The sequence below is a fragment of the Bufo bufo genome, chromosome 10 (genome assembly GCF_905171765.1).
Source record: "Bufo bufo chromosome 10, aBufBuf1.1, whole genome shotgun sequence".
NCBI classification, from domain to species: Eukaryota; Metazoa; Chordata; class Amphibia; order Anura; family Bufonidae; genus Bufo; species Bufo bufo.
This window is the reverse complement of record NC_053398.1, coordinates 68,059,534-68,079,724: the sequence shown is the minus strand read 5'-3', so window position 1 is coordinate 68,079,724 and position 20,191 is coordinate 68,059,534. Positions and strand designations below refer to the sequence as shown.

General features: G+C 44.3%; 1 protein-coding gene across 1 annotated transcript in view; it reads left to right on the top strand.

Moving 5' to 3' along the window:
* The first annotated feature begins 291 nt into the window (after positions 1 to 291).
* The window catches only part of UBXN1 (UBX domain protein 1), a 284,132-nt gene continuing 264,232 nt past the window's right edge, over positions 292 to 20,191 (top strand). The window contains exon 1 of the mRNA XM_040410065.1: positions 292 to 430. The gene's annotated coding sequence lies outside the window, so the exon portion shown is untranslated. The remainder of the gene's footprint in view (positions 431 to 20,191) is intronic.

Sequence of the window (20,191 nt, the reverse complement as noted above, 5' to 3'; positions counted from 1 at the left end):
GAAGCACTACAAAGTGTCCTACTTTTGTGGTGCGGACCGACTCTTGCGAATGGCAGACCCGTGAGTTGGCATCTGCAAACAGCGTGCACACGGACCGTGGTCTACAGCAGGGGCACGAGCCCTCATCCGTATATATTTGTGTACCTCTCCTCCTAGTATTGTATAATAAACTGACAAGAGGTTATTCTAGGATCATCTAACCTGCCACCGGCTCTCGCTCCTTCCCTAGCAGACTACAGCAGGAACACATTGGAGGCGCGCACAGTAGATACTTATGTTGCTAAGCAGCGGTTTGAGGCCTCCTTGACGTACGCGCCGCATTACGTATTACGCAAAACATTTTGTGAATGTCCCCTTTCGGCTTTGGTACAGCTCATTTCATTCCCGCCCCTCTCCGGGTGCAGCGTCACGTGGTTACCAGGAGCCGCCGGTGAGTGAGATCACGTGATGCCATTGGCCTATGTCCGTATCAAATAATGGCGTTTATCTTATGTTTTTCTTAATGGGGAAGGTTGTGCAGCCGCAGTTATATCACACCCGGGTGCTCGCGGGCTCTAGTTTACCTGACTATTAGTGCATTGGCTGTAGTCACCTGACTGTTCGCTGAAGAGAGCAGCACCTACAGGAGTCTTCTGCATGTGTGTAATAGGCCTTACTCTGTATGTAGATGGCCACAGACGTCGGGCTTCCCCTAGTAACCCATTATCCCTTCAGGGCCCTCACATGTTGGATTTAGGTTCTCCTGACAGATATTTACTGCACTCACACCAACGCTTTTCTGATGGGGGGGTTATTCCAGAGGTGCCCCCTCGTGATCTCTTCCCCTGGTTCAGCTGAGTGTATAATTTCATGGTGCACAGATCTGCAGTCAGACCAAAAGGAGAACAAAGGGATCGGGCTTTGAAATTCAGTCTCTCAATACTTTGGGGAGAGTCAGGATCTCCCCATTCACATTAGAGAGTTGGCTGCTGCTTCCCGGGATCTCCCTGTTAAAATGAACATGCAGGCTTGGCCTCTATGTTAAAGGAGTTCTCCGGGCAATTCATACTTCCCTGTGGAAGCAAAATCCTTTAGATAGTACTTGCCTGTCCCTCTCTGATGCTGCCACATTGACACAGGCGGTGGGCTCTTCTGCCTGGATGTGTGCACTTCTTTTCCTGTTCATTCAGCAGTAAGGTATCTGGAATGGCAGATTTTAACTCCTGTGCAAGAGGGAGCCTCCTGAATGATCCATGGTTGCTGCTGCTGCACATACGGTAGGTTCCTATGGAGCGCCTGTGGCAGGCCTCTATAGGAACAAAGTGTAAACCTCATAGACTCCAATGCTAATGCAAGAAGGAAGCCATCTAATGATTGCTTGTTAAAATTCTCTAGAGGGACTATAAAAAAAGTAAAAAGTGTGTGTATGTATGTGTATATATATATATATATATATACACACATACACACAAAATAAAAATACATAAACAATTAAAAAAAATAAACATCATAGGCATCACAGCGTGCAAATTTTAAAATGTACAAATATTTATCCCATACAGTGAAATGGAAAAAGTCAAAATAGCTGATCAGTTTCTTGGTCGCTTCACCTTCCACAAAAAAAAAAAATGAATTAAAAATTATCAAAAAGTCATACAAACCACAAAACGGTATCAATGAAAAGTACAGATTGCCCTGCAAAAAATATCCCTCACACAACTCTGTACACATAAAAATAAAAAAGTTGTTGGGGTCAGAATATGGCGATGCAAAGAAAAAAAGTTTTTTTCAGCTGTATGAACGGAAGGAACGTGCATGCCCTCTCACTTCTCTCTTCCTGCTCGACATAACATCAGTGCCCTCATAATGCATGCACTGCACATGCCTTCCCTTCATACAGCTAATGATCTGTTATTGATGACCTATACTGAGAATTGGTCATCAATATTAAAGGGGACCTGTCACCGGGATTTTGGGTATAGAGCTGAAGACATGGGTTGCTAGATAGCTGCTAGCACATCCACAATACCCAGTCCCCATAGCTCTCTGTGTTTTTATTGTGTAAAAAAACAACAACTATTTGATACATATGCAAATTAACCTGAGATGAGTCCAGCGTGAAGGAGCCCAGCACCGCCCCGCATCCTCAGAATCTCCTCCTTGCTCCCTGACGTCAGAAAGCTAGAGCGCGATAATCTCGCGATGCGCATGCTAGGGACAGGACTCATCTCAGGTTAATTTGTGCTAGCGGCCATCTAGCAACCCATGTCCTCAGCTCTATACACAAAATCCCGGTGACAGGTTCCCTTTAACAGTCCGGCGAACCCCTTTAAAATGCAAAAAAAAATAATATTTACAAATATATATAGTTGTAATCGTACTGACCTGGAGAATGAAGGTAACAGGTCAGTTTTATCACATGAGAAACTCTAAAAACAAAACCCATAAAACTTTTTTTTTTATAATTTCACCCCATTCAGAATTTTTTCCAGTTTCCCGCTATATTGTATGCAACCCTAAAATGGTGTCATGGGGCGGACACAGACAGCAGAGGGCTCCTGTGCAAAGAATGTGCCTGGGCCCCCAACAAGCCAAATTCTCAACCTAACCTATTCCGTCCTAACATACAATACAAAACATACAGGGTTAGGCTCAATTCACACGATCGCAATTCTGTTCCTCATTTTGTGGAACGGAATTGCGGACCCATTCATTTCTATGGGGCCGCACATCGTGCCCACACTTCCGGGTCCGCAATTTCGATCCCGAAAAAAATAGAACATGTCCTATTATTGTCCGCAATTGTGGACAAGAATAGGCATTTTCTATTAAGTGCCGGCGATGTGCGGTCCGCAAAATGCGGAACGCACATTGCCGGTGTCCGTGTTTTGTGGATCCGCAAAACACACACAGACGTCTGAATGGAGCCTAAGGCAACTTTCTCACCTGCGGCACTACGCTCCGGCCACCTGATCCGGCAGAGAATGCAAGGAATTGGCCAGACACAAACTCAGGCATGCAGCGGTTTGTGTCCTGCTGATTCTCAGCATTTTGATCAGATTGTGGCCGGATCTATTATAGTTAATGGGGCCAGCGGACATTCTGTCTGCATCCAGCAGTTCCGGAGCATTCCGGTAGGCTGTTCTCTGCTGGAAGAGCCTGCCAGAATTACTAACTCAGATGTGAAGGTAGCCCAATACAGGACATACCACTTAGATCCCTTTCACACGAGCGAGTTTTCCGCGTGGGTGCAATGCGTGACGTGAACGCATAGCACCCGCACTGAATCCTGACCCATTCATTTCAATGGGTCTGTGTACATGAGTGTTGTTTTTCACGCATCAGTTTTGCGTTGCGTGAAAATCGCAGCATGTTCGATATTCTGCGTTTTTCACGCAGCCCTGGCCCTATAGAAGTGAATGGGGCTGCGTGAAAAACGCATTGCACCCAGAAGCAAGTGCGGGTGCGATGCGTTTTTCACTGATGGTTGCTAAGAGATGTTGTTTGTAAACATTCAGTTTTTTTATCACGCGCGTGAAAAACGCATCAAAACGCATTGCACCCGCGCGGAAAAAAACTGAACAACTAAACGCAACCGCAGACCAGACTGACTGAACTTGCTTGCAAAATAGTGCGAGTTTCACTGAACGCATCCGGCCCCAATCCGTAACGCCCGTGTCAAACCAGCTTTACATCCAGTGATGTCTCCTTTGATGTAGGTGTTCTTTGTCCTCCTCTTCTCCTTTCAGACCACACCGCCATGATGATTTCTTTCAGCCATCTCTTCTCTCTGCACAGTTTGACAGACATACATTTCAGTTTCCCATCATCCTCCCAACTTCTTGAACACCCCATTCTGCCACCCCCAATACTGTGCCCGCTGTGCTCCCTATACTAGTTACACACAGATAGTTCCCCTTCAATAATTATTGGCACACAGTGTCCTAAAAAATGACTGCGCCCAGGAAACAGTGACCCTGACACTAAGGATCCATTCACACGTCCTCAATTTCGTTCTGCATTTTGCGAAACGGAATTGCGGACCCATTCATTCCTATGGGGCAGCACGATGTGCTACCCGGACACAGAATTGCGGGTCCGCAAAAAAATAGAACATGTCCTATTCTTGTCCGCAATTGCGGACAAGAACAGGCATATTCTATTAGTGTCGGCAATGTGCGGTCCGCAAAATGCAGAACGCACATTGCCGCTTTCCGTGTTTTGCGGATCCGCGGCTCCGTGTATCCGCAAAACACATTGCGGACGTGTGAATGGAGCCTAATAGTGTAAACATAATGTTCCTCAAAAATAATTTTGCTAAGCCGATACAATGCCAGGGTGCCCCCCACAGTAATAGTGCTCCTTAAAGTCCCACCAATAGAGAGAATTATCTACCAGACAACACGTAATAGTAATAGTGCTCCTACAGTAATAATGTCCCCACTGTGCCCCAGAAGTAATAATGCTCCCATAGTGCTCATACTAGTTTTCATGTTCCTCATAGTCCCTAAACTGTAATAAAGCCCACCATAATGCCCCCGGTAGTAATAATTCTCTTTATAATGTGTAACAGTAGAAAAGTGCCCCCTTATAATGTGCGCCAGGACATAAAAATGTCCTGTTATTTGACAGTATAAAAAATACCTCCTCTTAGTGCCCCCTGTAGAGCCAATGTCCCCATAGTGCCCTCATAATGTGTGCCAATGCCCCCTACTGTGTGCCCAGAAAACCCTCTTAGTGCTCCCAGTTGAGCCATGGTCCCCATAGTGCCCTATAATTTACGCCAGTATAAAATACTCCTATATCGTGCCCTGATGCGCCTCCCATTGTCCTGATGGTGCCTGACATAATGTGCCAGTATAAAATGCCCTATATAATGACCCCAATAGTGCTCCTATCCCCCAGTTCTCCATACTGCCCCCATGTGTGCCAGTATATAAGATAGGGCCCCCATAGTGCTCCTCCCCCTCCATAGTGCCCCCCATAGTGCTCCTCCCCCTCCACAGTGCCCCCATGTGTGCCAGTAAATAAGATAGGGCCCCCCATAGTGCTCCTCTTCTTCCATAGTGCCTCCCCATGTGTGTCAGTATTTAAAATAGGGCCCACACAGTGCTCTTCCTCCTCCATAGTGCCCCCATATGTGCCAGTACATAAGATAGGGCCCCTAGCAAACCGTAAATAAACATATATACTTACCTCCTTGCCGCTTTCAGCGATTCGATGCAGGCCTCTTCTGGCCTGTGTCCCGTGCTGTACGGCTCAGGCGGCATGATGACTCCATCGCGCCGGCCTCTGATAGGCACTAGGCCTGCAGCCTATGAGAGGACCGGGGAAGGGAGACGCCTCTCCCCTACCCCGCCGCAGCATCCATCTGTATCGCCGTCCCTGTCCTGCAAAAAACAAGATCTCATTCCGGCTATGTGAATGAAAAAATACAAAAGTTATGGCTTTAGGAAGGCTGGGAGTAAAAAAACTAAAATGGAAAACCGCGCAGTCCTGATATATTTTAGATCTTACACATGTGGGCGGAAGAGCCTGTAATGTGTGTCAATGCAACGGAGATGGCGGCATTGGTGAAGCAAGGGATTGGTAAGTACTCCCACAGAATAGAGTGGCCTTACTGGGAGGAAATGCTTAAACCCCAAATACTGTAGTCTGCAATATATTGGATGCACAACCAATAGTTTAAAAGTCAGAATCTGTAAACACCTTTCAGACATCCCACATACCAGAGAAAGAAATGTTTCAGCGGCCAGTCTACATTTCGCGGTCTCTCATCAGGGAGACACCGCAGGTTTTCAGGTTCAGGCCCTAGAAAGGGTTAATCCTCCTGCTAGAGGTGGTGACTATAAGCGTAAACTCCTTAACAGGGAGTCCTACTGGATTTTTTGTATGGGATCCCGAGTCCCAGCAGGGTTAAATCGCAAACATGATTTAATCCTGCATTACTGATCTTTGCTCAGATATACTTTTAAAACAGTTTATGTGTTTTTTGACATATCCAACTTTTTATTTCTATATGTATCTTTGCCCTTATACTCACAAGGCATTTGGATAGTAGGCAGAACCCACTTTGTGTGTCCACTCCTGCTAATCCAAACCACCTGCGAGTGCTGGGAAGTTCAGCTATTTAAGTATGTAGCCATTCAGCAACCAATGTGTCATGAATAAGGATCAGTATTAGAGCATCCGAAACATGTGACCTGCTTGCCGTGTTGGATTGTTTTTTATCCTGTGTCATTTTGGAATAAAGAACAACGTCTTTTTTGGAAAGCTGGACATCCCTTCTTATTTTTATACAAATACTGTAGCGTATTAATAACCGAGGGAGCAGATCCTCCACATGTGATCTGTTGCTAATGGCAATGCCTGGAGAACAGCTTTAACCTCTTCCTGACATGGTCATTTTTATATTTTTATATTTTCATTTTTTTCTCCCTGCCTTCCCATAGCCATAACTTTTTATTTTTTCACTCACATAGCCTTATGAGGGCTTGCTTTTTGGAACAAGTTGTACTTTCTAACGGCACAATTCAATATTGCACATAATGTAGTGTGAAGCTGGAAAAAACTTCCAAATGTGGAATTATAAAAAATTCATTTCTGCCACAGTTTTTTAGGGTTTTTTAATTTTTTGGGGGTTAAATTTTAATAGTAGGAACGTTTGCAGAAGCAGCAATGCCTATAATGTTTATATTTTATTATTTAGTTGAATTTTGGGGAAAGGGGACGATTAAAATTTTATATGTATATTTGTAAAAACCTTTTATACTTTTTTTAAGTTTTTAGGCCCCCAAGTGGACCCCAACATGCAATCATTAGATTGCAATTTGTATATAGTAATGGAATTTTAAGCGTTACAATATACAAAGATCTGTATATTCCAATACAGTGCTGCAATCTGCAATCTACCAGTAACTAGAAAAGCTACAATTTCTGGGGAAATTGTGTGAAGTGTTATTGCCTTCACCAGTAGTCTACAACTGGAGAGGGCGGAGTAATTGGTTGGAGTGGCTGGAGTAACTCTGGAAAGGTTGGACTGGGCAGAGTAACTTTATGGAGTGGGCAGAGTAACTGTGTGGAGTGTTTGGAGTGAGTAAAGATAGTAAACATTACACTAACCAAATGATTGATCAAATTTAAAAAGTGCACATGGCAAGCTTGATAAAGTGAGAAATGCATTTCAACTTTTATTTATATAGCACATTTAATTGCAATGTTGTTGCCCAACGTGCTTCACAGTTACATTAACCCCTTCCTGACCTTTGACGTACTGTTACATCATGGGAACCACTGAGTTCCCGCAATTTGACGTAATAGTACATCATAGTGATCTCACTGGCACCGGAGCGGTGCGCACACGCGATCACTGCAGGGGCCCGGCAGTCCATGGTAGCCGGTGTCACGGATGTGTGTGAGCAACAATAGAAATACACAGTACAGAGCTACTGACTGGACCCAAACTAGGGAGGATAAAGGGTGACCCCTGTCCAACCCTCAACGCTCTCCCTATTCTGCTAAAGCACATGCCTGGATCCAAATGGCGGAACGAGGCATGCCCACGTGCCCGAGACTAATGACCCTTGTAACCCCTACAATAGTGGAAGGGGCACGGCCACCAGTGCCCTACTCAGTATATGGAGGGAACCGTGGCCACCTCAGATCCAGTCAGAAAATAAACAGGAACACAACAATGTCTGCACACTTAGCTGGAGGTGTTGCAGCCGCAGAGAAGACGGATCCAAGGACAGGCTGGCAATATCCGGAGTGCTAGCTGCAGCAGAACACAGGTCCAGTGAACTGATAGCTACAAGTGAAGATACTAAAGCAGGAGCTACAACTGAAGTGAGAACTATAATCCACATCCTATCATAGGAGGAGGGGGTATATAAAGAGGGAAATCAAACACATGAAAAACAGCTGTGGTGAAAGAAACCAAAAGTAAACAGAGTAGTGAGAACTCCTCCCAGCTCTAGTAGTGACATCATCACAGGGGTGGAGAAACAGAGCTGTGAGAACGTCCCAAAGCTCTGGTAGTGACAGCCGGGCACCTTCCGTATCCGCCGGCATGTAAAAGCTGATGCCAGCGGGTAAACCCCTTCTATGCCGCGGTCCGCGCTCACCAAGACATAGAAGAGGTTTGTGTCAGGTGAGCGATCGCATCGAGTCCCCGCGCTGCTGTGACGGGGACCCGATGCGACACAAGGCAGCCCGATGCAGTGCAGAGGCTGCCCAATGCCTTGCACGGCATCGGCAACTGCCTTCTACGGGAGCTGAGGAGATCCAGCCTCAGGCTAGGTCTCCTAGGCAACCTGTTAGTGTATGACTCAGTGTCATACACTAACAGGCAATGCATTACAATACAGATGTATTGTAATGCATTGCAGAGCGGATCAGACCCCCAAAAGTGAATGTCATAAATAAAGTAAAGTAAAAAAAAGTATTTTTAATAAAATTAATAAAGTAATAAAATTAAGTGTAAAAAAAAAAAAAAAACCTTTCCCCTTATTTTATAATAAAAAAACAGAAGACAAAACAAAACCCACACATATTAGGTATCGCCGCGTCCGTAATGACCGACTCTATAAATATATCGCATGATCCACCCTGTCCGATAAACACCATAAAAATAAATAAAATAAAAACTGTGTAAATAAAAGCCATTTTTGTAACCTTGCATCACAAAAAGTGTGACAACAAGCGATCAAAAAGGCGTATGCCCCCCAAAATGGTATGAATAAAAGTCACCTTATCCCGCAAAAAATGAGCCCCTACCTAAGACAATCACCAAAAAAATGAAAAAAACTATAGCTCTCAGAACATGGAGACACTAAAACATCTTTTTTTTTTGTATCAAAACTGCTATTATTGTGCTAAAGTGAAATACATAATATAAAATATATTTACAGTACAAACCAAAAGTTTGGACACCCCTTCTCATTCAAAGAGTTTTCTTTATTTTCATGACTATGAAGGCATCAAAACTATGAATTAACACATGTGGAATTATATACATAACAAACAAGTGTGAAACAACTGAAAATATGTCATATTCTAGGTTCTTCAAAGTAGCCACCTTTTGCTTTGATTACTGCTTTGTACACTCTTGGCATTCTCTTGATGAGCTTAAAGAGGTAGTCCCCTGAAATGGGTTTCCAACAGTCTTGATGGAGTTCCCAGAGATGCTTAGCACTTGTTGGCCCTTTTGCCTTCACTCTGCGGTCCAGCTCACCCCAAACCATCTCGATTGGGTTCAGGTCCGGTGACTGTGGAGGCCAGGTCATCTGGCGCAGCACCCCATCACTCTCCTTCATGGTCAAATAGCCCTTACTTTCAACGTTTTCCCAATTTTTCGGCTGACTGACTGACCTTTATTTCTTAAAGTAATGATGGCCACTCGTTTTTCTTTACTTAGCTGTTTTTTCTTGCCATAATACAAATTCTAACAGTCTATTCAGTAGGACTATCAGCTGTGTATCCACCTGACTTCTCCTCAACGCATCTGATGGTCCCAACCCCATTTATAAGGCAAGAAATCCCACTTATTAAACCTGACAGGGCACACCTGTAAAGTGAAAACCATTTCAGGGGACTACCTCTTGAAGCTCATCAAGAGAATGCCAAGAGTGTGCAAAGCAGTAATCAAAGCAAAAGGTGGCTACTTTGAAGAACCTAGAATATGACATATTTTCAGTTGTTTCACACTTGTTTGTTATGTATATAATTCCACATGTGTTAATTCATAGTTTTGATGCCTTCAGTGTGAATCTACAATTTTCATAGTCATGAAAATAAAGAAAACTCTTTGAATGAGAAGGTGTGTCCAAACTTTTGGTCTGTACTGTACATATTAGGTATCGCCACATCCGTAACAACCAGCTCGATAAAATATTACATGACCTAACCACTCAGGTGAACACCGTAAAAAAAAATAATTCAATTTTTGTCACATTAAATCACAAAAATTGCAACAGCAAGTGATCAAAACGGCGTATGCCCCCCAAAATAGTACCAATCAGACCGTCACCTCATCTCGCAAAAAATGAGACCCCACCTGAGAGAATCGGTCAAAAAATAAAAAAAGCTATGGCTCTCAGACTATGAGATACTAAAATATCATTATTTCGGTTTCAAAAATGCTATTGTGTAAAACTTAAATAAGAAAAAGTTGGTATTGCCACATGCGTAACGATCTGCTCCATAAAAAAGTCACATGACTTAATCCCTCAGGTAAACGCTGTAAAAATAAAAAACGGTGCCAAAACATCAATTTTTTTGTTACCTTGCCTCACAAAAACATAATATAGAGCAATAAAAAATCATATGTACCCCAAAATAGTACCAGTAAAACTGGCACCTTATCCTGTAGTTTCCAAAATGTGGTCACTTTTTTGAGTTTCTACTGTAGGGGTGCATCAGGGGGGCTTCAAATGGGACATGGCATCAAAAAACCAGTTCAGCTAAATTTGCCTTCCAAAAACCATATGGCGTTCCTTTCCTTCTGCGCCCTGCCGTGTGCCCGTACAGCAGTTTACAATCACATGTGGGGTGTTTCTGTAAACCACAGAATCAGGGTAATAAATATTGAGTTTTATTTAGCTGTTAACCCTTGCTTTGCTACTGGAAAAAATTGATTAAAATGTAAAATCTGCCAAAAAAGTGAAATTCTGAAATTACATCTCCATTTTTCCATTAATTCTTGTGGAACACTTAAAGGGTTAACAAAGTTTGTAAAATCAGTTTTGTATACTTTGAGGGGTCTAGTTTCTAAAATGGGGTCATTTCGGGGTGGTTTCTATTATGTAAGCCTCACAAAGTGACTTCAGACCTGAACCTGTCCTTAACCCCTTAAGGACTTAGGACGTACCGGTACGCCATGTATGCCGAGGAACAGGATGCCCGCTAAATCGTATCGGCGATCGCCGCAGGTCAATTCAGACCTGCGGTTTGCGGCTTTTACCTGCAGTTGCGGTGGGCGGTGTCATCGGGTCCCCATGCGGCTGTGGGGGGGACGCGATGGCATGGAAGGCGGTGCGTTGTCTAAGAAAGGCATCGCGCTGCCTTTCCGGTGAAGAGCCTGTGAGATCCGCCCCCTGGATCTCACAGGCCGGAAGCTGTATGATTAATACACACAGTATTACTCATACAGCTAATGCATTCCAATACAGAAGTATTGGAATGCATTGTAAAGGATTAGACCCCCAAAAGTTCAAGTCCCAAAGTGGGACAAAAAATAAAGTGAAAAATAAAGTTGAAAAAATAAAGTTTTCCCCCCAAAAAATTCAGTTTCAAGTAAAAATAAACAAAAACGTAATTTTCCCCAAATAAAGTTAAAAAAAAATTTGTCAAAAATATTTTTCAAAAAAGTATACATATTAGGTATTGCCGCGTCCGTATCGACCGGCTCTATAAACATATCACATGACCCAACCCCTCAGAGTAACACCATAAAAAATAAAAACTGTGCTAAATAAGCCATTTTTTTGGTCACCTTACATCACAAAAAGTACAACAGCAAGCGATCAAAAAGGCGTTTGCCCACCAAAATAGTAACAATCTAACAGTCACCTCATCCTGCAAAAAATGAGCCCCTACCTAAGACAATCGCCCAAAAAATAAAAAAATATAGCTCAGAATATGGAGACACAAAAACATAATTTTTTTGTTTTAAAAAAAGCTGTTATTGTGTAGAACTTACATAATAAAAAATAAAGTATACATATTTGGTATCGCCACGTTCGTATCGACCGGCTCTATAAAAATATCACATGGCCTAATCCCTCAGATGAACACCGTAAAAAATGTAAAATAAAAACTGTGCTAAATAAACCATTTTTCCACTTCACCACCATGACGGCCCAGAGAGATTGACCCCTGACCTCTGTAGCGGCAGGAACAGAGACAGGTTAAAAGGACCCCTCCCACCGACATTCACCAGTGTGTTCCTGCCCCTATAGTGGCCAGGACAGAGAAAAGTCCTCTCTGGCTTTCAGGGAGGTGAAGTGGATAAGGACCTCTTTTTATTATTTTTAAGTACCTGGGTGACCGCATCGGCGGTGTATATTGCCTCCCTTGGGGGCCTTTCATCCAGGACTGCTTCCCCTTCTCTCCGGCAGACTCCGTTCCAAAGCTGACAGGGAGACGCCGGGGTCACGCTCACTGTTGTGGGAAGCCTGCCCTGAGCTGCCGTTGGGTCGCCTACCTCCCTGTGTAGGTAGCTGACCGGAAGGACGTTTTGCGCAGGCGCGCACGTCTGACGTCACTTCCAGGCTGCCGGACAAAACCCGGAAGTGTATGTCTTCTACAAAAATGCTCACAAGCACTTTCCCGCTGCGCTCTCTGCATCGCTCTCTGTACACCGGAGGACATGTCGGACCAGGAGAAGGAGCCAAAGCAGAAGGAGCAGACCGCTCCAGAGCCCCCCTGCGTGAGTAGCCCACCTGGGCAGGCCGGCAGCTTGACAGATGGGGGCCAGTGGGGAGGGTGCCTTAGTATGCCACTAGTATGTGCCCCTCCCCCTGGGGTCTTCTGGTATACTGCATCTAGTTTATGCACCTATACTGGATCGACATAAAATTGATGGGCTGCTCTCTCACCTTAGGCCAAACTTGCTTTAAAAAAGCAGAGGAAGACCGACCGATGCATCCAGTGCTCGGTCAGGCTTCCCGATGATTATGCTAAAAAACTTTGCAAGGATTGTATTGCCAAGTTAGTGAGAGAAGAACAACCCTCAATTATGCAGGAGTTTAGATCTATGATTCAGGAGGAGGTTAAGTCTTCTCTGGCCTCCCTCCGTGAAGATACCCTGGGGGCTTGCCCACCCAAACGGCCCAGGATGGCGGACATTTCCTCCTCAGACTCCGAGGATTTGGAGGGCGATGCCTCATCCTCCAAAAAAAGAGGACGACGAGTACCGCCTATCTGAGGGCGAGATCGTCGAGGACTCTAAAAAATTCTTCTTCACTCCTAGCGAGATGAGTGACCTTTCAAAGACGGTCAGGGATACAATGTGGGTGGAGGGCATCCAGCGACCCCATACAGTTCAGGAAGAGATGTTTGGGGGATTGAAGGTCAGACGCTCCCGTGTATTCCCCATAAATGAAAACATTAAGGAGATGGTGATCGATGAATGGGCCCATCCAGAAAAGAAACTAGGGATTTCCAAGGAATTCAGGAACCGCCTTGTATTTGACCCGTCAGACTTTTTGACGAAGTCCCCAGAATTGACGTCCAGGTGGCCAAAGTTAATAAGAAAACCTCGCTACCATTCGAGGACTCCTGTCAGTTAAGGGACACCATGGAAAGGAAGGCAGACAGTTTATTAAAAAAATCCTGGGAGGCAACTATGTTTAGTGTTAAGACCAACATAGCCGCTACTTCAGTCGCCAGGTTTATGTACCTGTGGCTGAATGAATTAGAAAATCATCTAATTAACAAGACGTCCAGGGAACAGAATAGACTCTATTCCCTTGTTAAAATCCGCCACAGGGTTCCTAGCGGACGCCTCCGCAAAGACAATTAGATTCTCAGCCAAGGATGCGGCCTTGTCCAACGCTGCCCGGAGGGCACTTTGGATGAAATCTTGGTCAGGAGACATCTCTTCCAAGATGAAGTTGTGTTCTATAGCCTTCTCGGGGGAATACGTGTTCGGTCCTGTATTGGACAAGATTCTCGAGAAGGCTACTGATAAAAAGAAAGGGCCTCTGGGCGCAAAATCTTATCAAGAACGGCTACAGGATAGAGTTATCTCCCCCCCCCTCCCCCCCCGAATGTATTTCTGATTTCTCACCACTCTTCTCCTTTTCAGCACAGCCAGATTTGGAAGGAGGTCCAGAATCTCCTGGACTTGGGAGTAGGGATTCCTGTTCCCGAGCTTCAACGGGGGCAGGGATTCTACTCCAGCTTTTTCTTAGTAAAGAAGCCGGGGGGTTCCTTCCACATGATTATAAACCTCAAGAGGCTAAACAAATTAGTAACTTGCAAAAGGTTTAAGATGGAATCCCTAAATTCTACCATTCCTTTAATTCAAAAAGACGCGTTCCTCTGTACAATCGACCTGAAGGACGCATATTATCATGTTCCTATTCACACCCAGTCTCAGAGGCTCCTGCATTTTGCAGTAAGGGGATCACAGAGGGTCTGTTCACCATTTCCAGTTCGTGGCTCTCCCCTTCGGGCTGGCCTCTGCCCCAAGGATTTTCACGAAGCTGGTGGTAGAGATGGTCGCCTCCCTGAGGTCTCAGGGGGTGACTGTCGTTCCTTACCTAGACGACTTTCTACTGATTTCAAACACTGTGGATCAGTCTATAGCAGATCGAGAGATCTTCTGTTCCCTTCTGACAGCTCTAGGTTGGGTGATAAACCTTAAAAAGTCATCCCTAGTTCCAGATACCAGGGTAAAATTCCTAGGGGTTTTGCTGGATTCAGTAAAACAAACAACCTTCCTTCCAGCAGAAAGAATCCAGAACCTGCAGTCATCAATCAGGGCCTTCCTAGGACGTCGCTCCTTCTCGTTCAGAGAAACGATGAGCCTTTTAGGTCAGATGACAGCCTGCATGGTAGCAGTCCCTTGGTGCCAGGCCCATTAAAGGGCCCTTCAGTCCTGGCTTCTAAGAAAATGGGACAAACATCTGTCCTCTTTGGACAGGAAAATCCTGATCCCGGGCCACATAAAATCTTCAGTCCGGTGGTGGCTTCAAACATAAAATCTAAAGAAGGGCATGGTCTGGTTCAAAACCCCAGCAGTGCATGTTCAGACCGATGCCAGCGTAAAGGGGTGGGGCGCAAAAATATACTCCGACCTCTACCAGGGAGACTGGCCTCCGAAAATTGCAGCTCAGTCCTCAAACTACAGGGAGCTCAGGGCAGTTTGGGAGACAATACGAGCAGCCGCTCCAAAACTAAGGAACCAACATATAAAGGTCTATTCAGACAATGTAACGACCGTGTCCTACCTCAAGCATCAGGGGGGCACACTGTCTCAAAAACTAGAAGGTCTGTCCAGAAAAATTTTCCTTTGGGGGGGAAAAAAATGTAAAGTCAATATCTGCAATTCATTTAAAAGGAAGCCTAAACAGCACGGCGGACTTCCTCAGCAGGACTACCATGGACCAGGGAGAATTGTCTCTAAGCATCGACATCTTCAATCTGATTGTCCAGAGATGGGGCCTCCCACTGGTAGATCTATTCGCTACAAGGATAAACGCAAAGGTATCAACCTTTTGCTCCCTAAACCCGAGGGACAGGCCCCTAGCGATCGACGCCTTCTCCCTGCACTGGAACTGGGATCTTGCATATGCCTTCCCTCCGTTCCCGTTAATCCCAAGGGTTCTCCAAAAAATCATCAGGGACAGGGCCAGAGTAATCCTGGTCACCCCGTACTGGCCCAAAAGGAGCTGGTTCTCGATTCTAACCAACCTCTCCCCACAGGAAGCATTTATTCTCCCAAGGAGGAAGGATATCCTGATCCAGGGGCCGGTTCTCCATCCTCATCCGGAAATCTTCAACCTCTCGGCTTGGATCCTGAGTCCGACCTTCTAAGACATAGAGGTCTCTGTGAGGGTGTTATATCTACCTTGAAGGCCAGCAGAAAGAAGGTGACTAACTCCATTTATTTTAAAATCTGGAAAAGATTCTGCACCTGGTCAGGTGACGAAGCCCCAGACCGGACTAAACCAAATATACAGAGGATCCTGGATTTCCTGCAAAAAGGACTAGAGTCAGGGTTAAGTCCTTCTACCCTTAGAGTCCAGGTCTCAGCGCTTAGTGCCTATTTCGATTCTGAATTAGCCAGCCATAGATGGATCCAAAGATTCCTGAGGTCTGCAGCCAGACTAAGACCATCTCTCAAATCAAGGGTGCCTACCTGGGACTTAAACACTGTCCTTAGGGGACTCACAGGTCCGCCTTACGAACCCTTGGACTCGAGTTCCCTGAAGCATCTTTCTCAGAAGGCAGCTTTTCTTATAGCTATAACATCAGCGAAAAGACTGAGCGAGATCCAAGCATTGTCAATAAGACAACCATACCTCACAATCCAGGAGGATCGTATTACCTTGAGGCTAGACCCGACGTTTTTGCCAAAGGTAGTAACAGACTTCCATAGAAACCAGGAGATCATTCTTCTCTCCTTTTGTGAGAATCCTAAAAACTCTGGAGAGGAACGTTTCCATACCCTGGACGTCAAACTAACAGTACTAAAATACTTTGAGGTCACTAGAGACCTAAGAAAGGTGGACAATTTACTAGTACTCTTCTGTGGTAAAAATAAGGGGAAGGCAGCTTCCAGATCTACCATTGCCCGATGGGTAAAACAGGCTATTACAGACTGCTACAAGATCGAAGGCATCAGTTGTCCAGAGGTCATTCGGGCTCACTCCACGAGAGCCATATCTGCCTCATTCGCTGAAACGGCAGGAGCTTCCCTAGATCAGATATGCCGGGCCGCAACCTGGTCCAGTACAAACACTTTTATCAGACATTATAGACTCGACTTATCCAGGTCTTCCGACCTGGCCTTTGGTCGCAAGGTCATACAGGCCGTTGCCCCACCCTAAGACATATATAATCTGTTATGTTTCTCTGGGCCGTCATGGTGGTGAAGTGGAAAGCCGGAATTAGACTTACCGGTAATTCATTTTCCACGAATCCACCATGACTGCATGATATCCCACCCAAAAATTATTGTAATGACTTGGTATGATTTAATACCAAAAAAAATAAATTAATTAACTTTTGAGTTGTTTCACTTCTTAACCGGTGGTTGTGGCACTATAATCTGGAACTCACTGGTGAATGGTGGTGGGAGGGGTCCTTTTAACCTGTCTCTGTTCCTGCCCCTACAGAGGTCAAGGGTCAATCTCTCTGGGCAGTCATGGTGGATTTGTGGAAAATGAATTACCGGTAAGTCTAATTCCGGCTTTTGTCACCTTACATCACAAAAAGTGTAATAGCAAGCGATCAAAAAGTTACACGCACCCCAAAATAGTGCCAATAAAACCGTCATCTCATCCCCCAAAAATCATACCCTACCCAAGGTAATTGCCCAAAAACTGAAAAAATTAGGGCTCTCAGACTATGGAAACACTAAAACATGATTTTTTTTTGCTTCAAAAATGAAATCATTGTGTAAAACTTACATAAATAAAAAAAAGTATACATATTAGGTAACGCCGCATCTGTGACAACCTGGTCTATAAAAATATCACATGATCTAACCTGTCAGATGAATGTTGTAAATAACAAAAAATAAAAACTGTGCCAAAACAGCTATTTCTTGTTTTCTTGCCTCACAAAAAAGTGTAAGGCCTCCTGCACACGACCGTTTTTTTTTCCCCGTTTAGTGGCCGTTTTTTGCGTTCCGTATACGGTCCGTATACGGAACCATTCATTTCAATGGTTCCGCAAAAAAAACGGAATGTACTCCGTATGCATTCCGTTTCGTTTAAAGATAGAACATGTCCTATTAATGCCCGCAAATCACGTTCCGTGGCTCTATTCAAGTCTATGGGTCCGCAAAAAAAGGAACACATACAGAAATGCATCCGTATGTCTTCCGTTTCCGTTCCGTTTTTTGCGGAACCATCTATTGAAAATGTTATGCCCAGCACAATTTTATCTATGTAATTACTGTATATGCCATACGGAAAAACGGAACGGAAACAAAACAACGGATCCGTGAAAAACGGACCGCAAAACACTGAAAAAGCCATACGGTCGTGTGCAGGAGGCCTAATATAGATCAACCAAAAATCATATGTACCCTAAACTAGTACCAACAATACTGCCACCCTATCCCGTAGTTTCTAAAATGGGGCCACTTTTTTGGAGTTTCTACTCTAGGGTTGCATCAGGGGGGGCTTCAAATGGGACATGGTGTCAAAAAAAACAGTCCAGCAAAATCTGCCTTCCAAAAACCGTATGGCATTCCTTTCCTTCTGCGCCCTGCCGTGTGTCCGTACAGTAGTTTACGACCACATATGGGGTGTTTCTGTAAACTACAGAATCTGGGCCATAAATAGAGTTTGGTTTGGCTGTTAACCCTTGCTTTGTAACTGGAAAAAAATAATATTAAAATGGAAAATCTGCAATTTTGAAATTGTATCTCTATTTTCCATTAATTCTTGTGGAACACCTAAAGAGTTAACGACGTTTGTAAAATCAGTTTTGAATACCTTGAGGGGGGTAGTTTATAGAATGGGGTAATTTTTGGGTGGTTTCTATTATGTAAGCCTCACAAAGTGACTTCAGACCTGAACTGGTCCCTAAAAATTGGGTTTTTGAAAATTTCAAGATTTGCTTCTAAACTTCTTAGGCCTCTTTCACACTTGCGTTGTCCGGATCCGGCATGTACTCCACTTGCCAGAATTACACTCCGGATCCGGAAAAACGCAAGTGTACTGAAAGCATTTGAAGACGGAACAGTCTTCAAAATGCTTTCAGTGTTACTATGGCACCCAGGACGCTATTAAAGTCCTGGTTGCCATAGTAGGAGCGGGGAGCTGGGGAGCGGTATACTTACAGTCCGTGCGGCTCCCGGGGCGCTCCAGAGTGACGTCAGAGCACCCCATGCGCATGGATGACGTGTCCAATGCGATCACATGATCCATGCGCTTGGGGCGCCCTGACGTCACTCTGGAGCGCCTGGGGAGCCGCACGGACGGTAAGTATGCTGCTCTCCCGCTCCCCGCTCCACTTTACCATGGCTGCCAGGACTTTAGCGTCCCGGCAGCCATGGTAACCATTCAGAAAAAGCTAAATGTCGGCTCCGGCAATGCGCCGAAACGACGTTTAGCTTAAGGCCGGATCCGGATCAATGCCTTTCAATGGGCATTAATTCCGGATCCGGCATTGCGGCAAGTGTTCCGGATTTTTGGCCGGAGCAAAAAGCGGAGCATGCTGCTGTATTTTCTCCGGCCAAAAAACGTTCCGTTCCGGAACTGAAGACATCCTGATGCATCCTGAACGGATTTCACTCCATTCAGAATGCATTAGGATAATCCTGATCAGGATTCTTCCGGCATAGAGCCCCGACGACGGAACTCTATGCCGGAAGACAAGAACGCAGGTGTGAAAGAGCCCTAAGCCTTGTAACATCCCCCCCAAAAAAATATCATTCCCAAAATGATCCAAACATGAAGTAGACATATGGGGAATGTAAAGTAATTACTATTTTTGGAGGTATTACTATGTATTATAGAAGTAGAGAAATTGAAACTTGAAAATTTGCAATTTTTTACAAATTTTTGGTACATTTGGTATTTTTTTTATAAATAAAAATGAATTTTTTTGACTTCATTTTACCAGTGTCATGAAGTACAATATGTCTCAGAATGGCCTGGATAAGTCAAAACGTTTTAAAGTTATCAGCACTTAAAGTGACACTGGTCAGATTTGCAAAAAATGGCCAAGTCCGTAAGGTGAAATAGGGCTGAGTCCTTAAGGGGTTAAAAAGTCGGTTTTGGAAATTTGCTTCCATACTTCTAAGCCTTCTAACGTCCCCAAAAAATAAAATGTCATTTTCCAAATGATCCAAACATGAAGTAGACATATGGGGAATGTAAAGTAATTACTATTTTTTTAAGGTATTACTATCTATTATAAAAGTAGAGAAATTGAAATTTGCTAATTTTTCAAAATTTTGGGTAAAATTGGTATTTTTTTATGAATAAAAATGGTTTTTATTTTTACCATTGTCATGAAGTACAATATGTGACGAGAAAACAATCTCAGAATGGCCTGTATAAGTAAAAGCGTTTTAAAGTTATCACCACATAAAGTGACATGTCAGATTTGCAAAAAATGGCCTGGGCAGGAAGGTGAAAACAGGCCCGGGGTTGAAGGGGTTAAAACATACATTTATAAAAAACATTTGCAGCCGATTTGTGTAGGTGGGCTTGAAAATGAGGGCGCAGTGGCAGTTTAGAAATCATGTCCTGATTTTTCAGCTCACACTAGCTTTTGTCACTCTGCTGGCTGCTCACACACCTGGGTTCCTATGGCAACTCACTCTACAGCAAGGGCAGAGAAGAGCGGTTAAAAACAAACTGCTCCAACTTGCTCACTTCACTGGCGGTTGCCATCTTCAAACGGTTGTAGTTTAAAAATTATAAATCCTACAGCAAAGAGCTTAATATTGTGAGAATCAGAAGACCCAGACCTACATTTTGTTGCATAGGTCATATGTCTCTGAAATATTAAAAATGAGAGCACA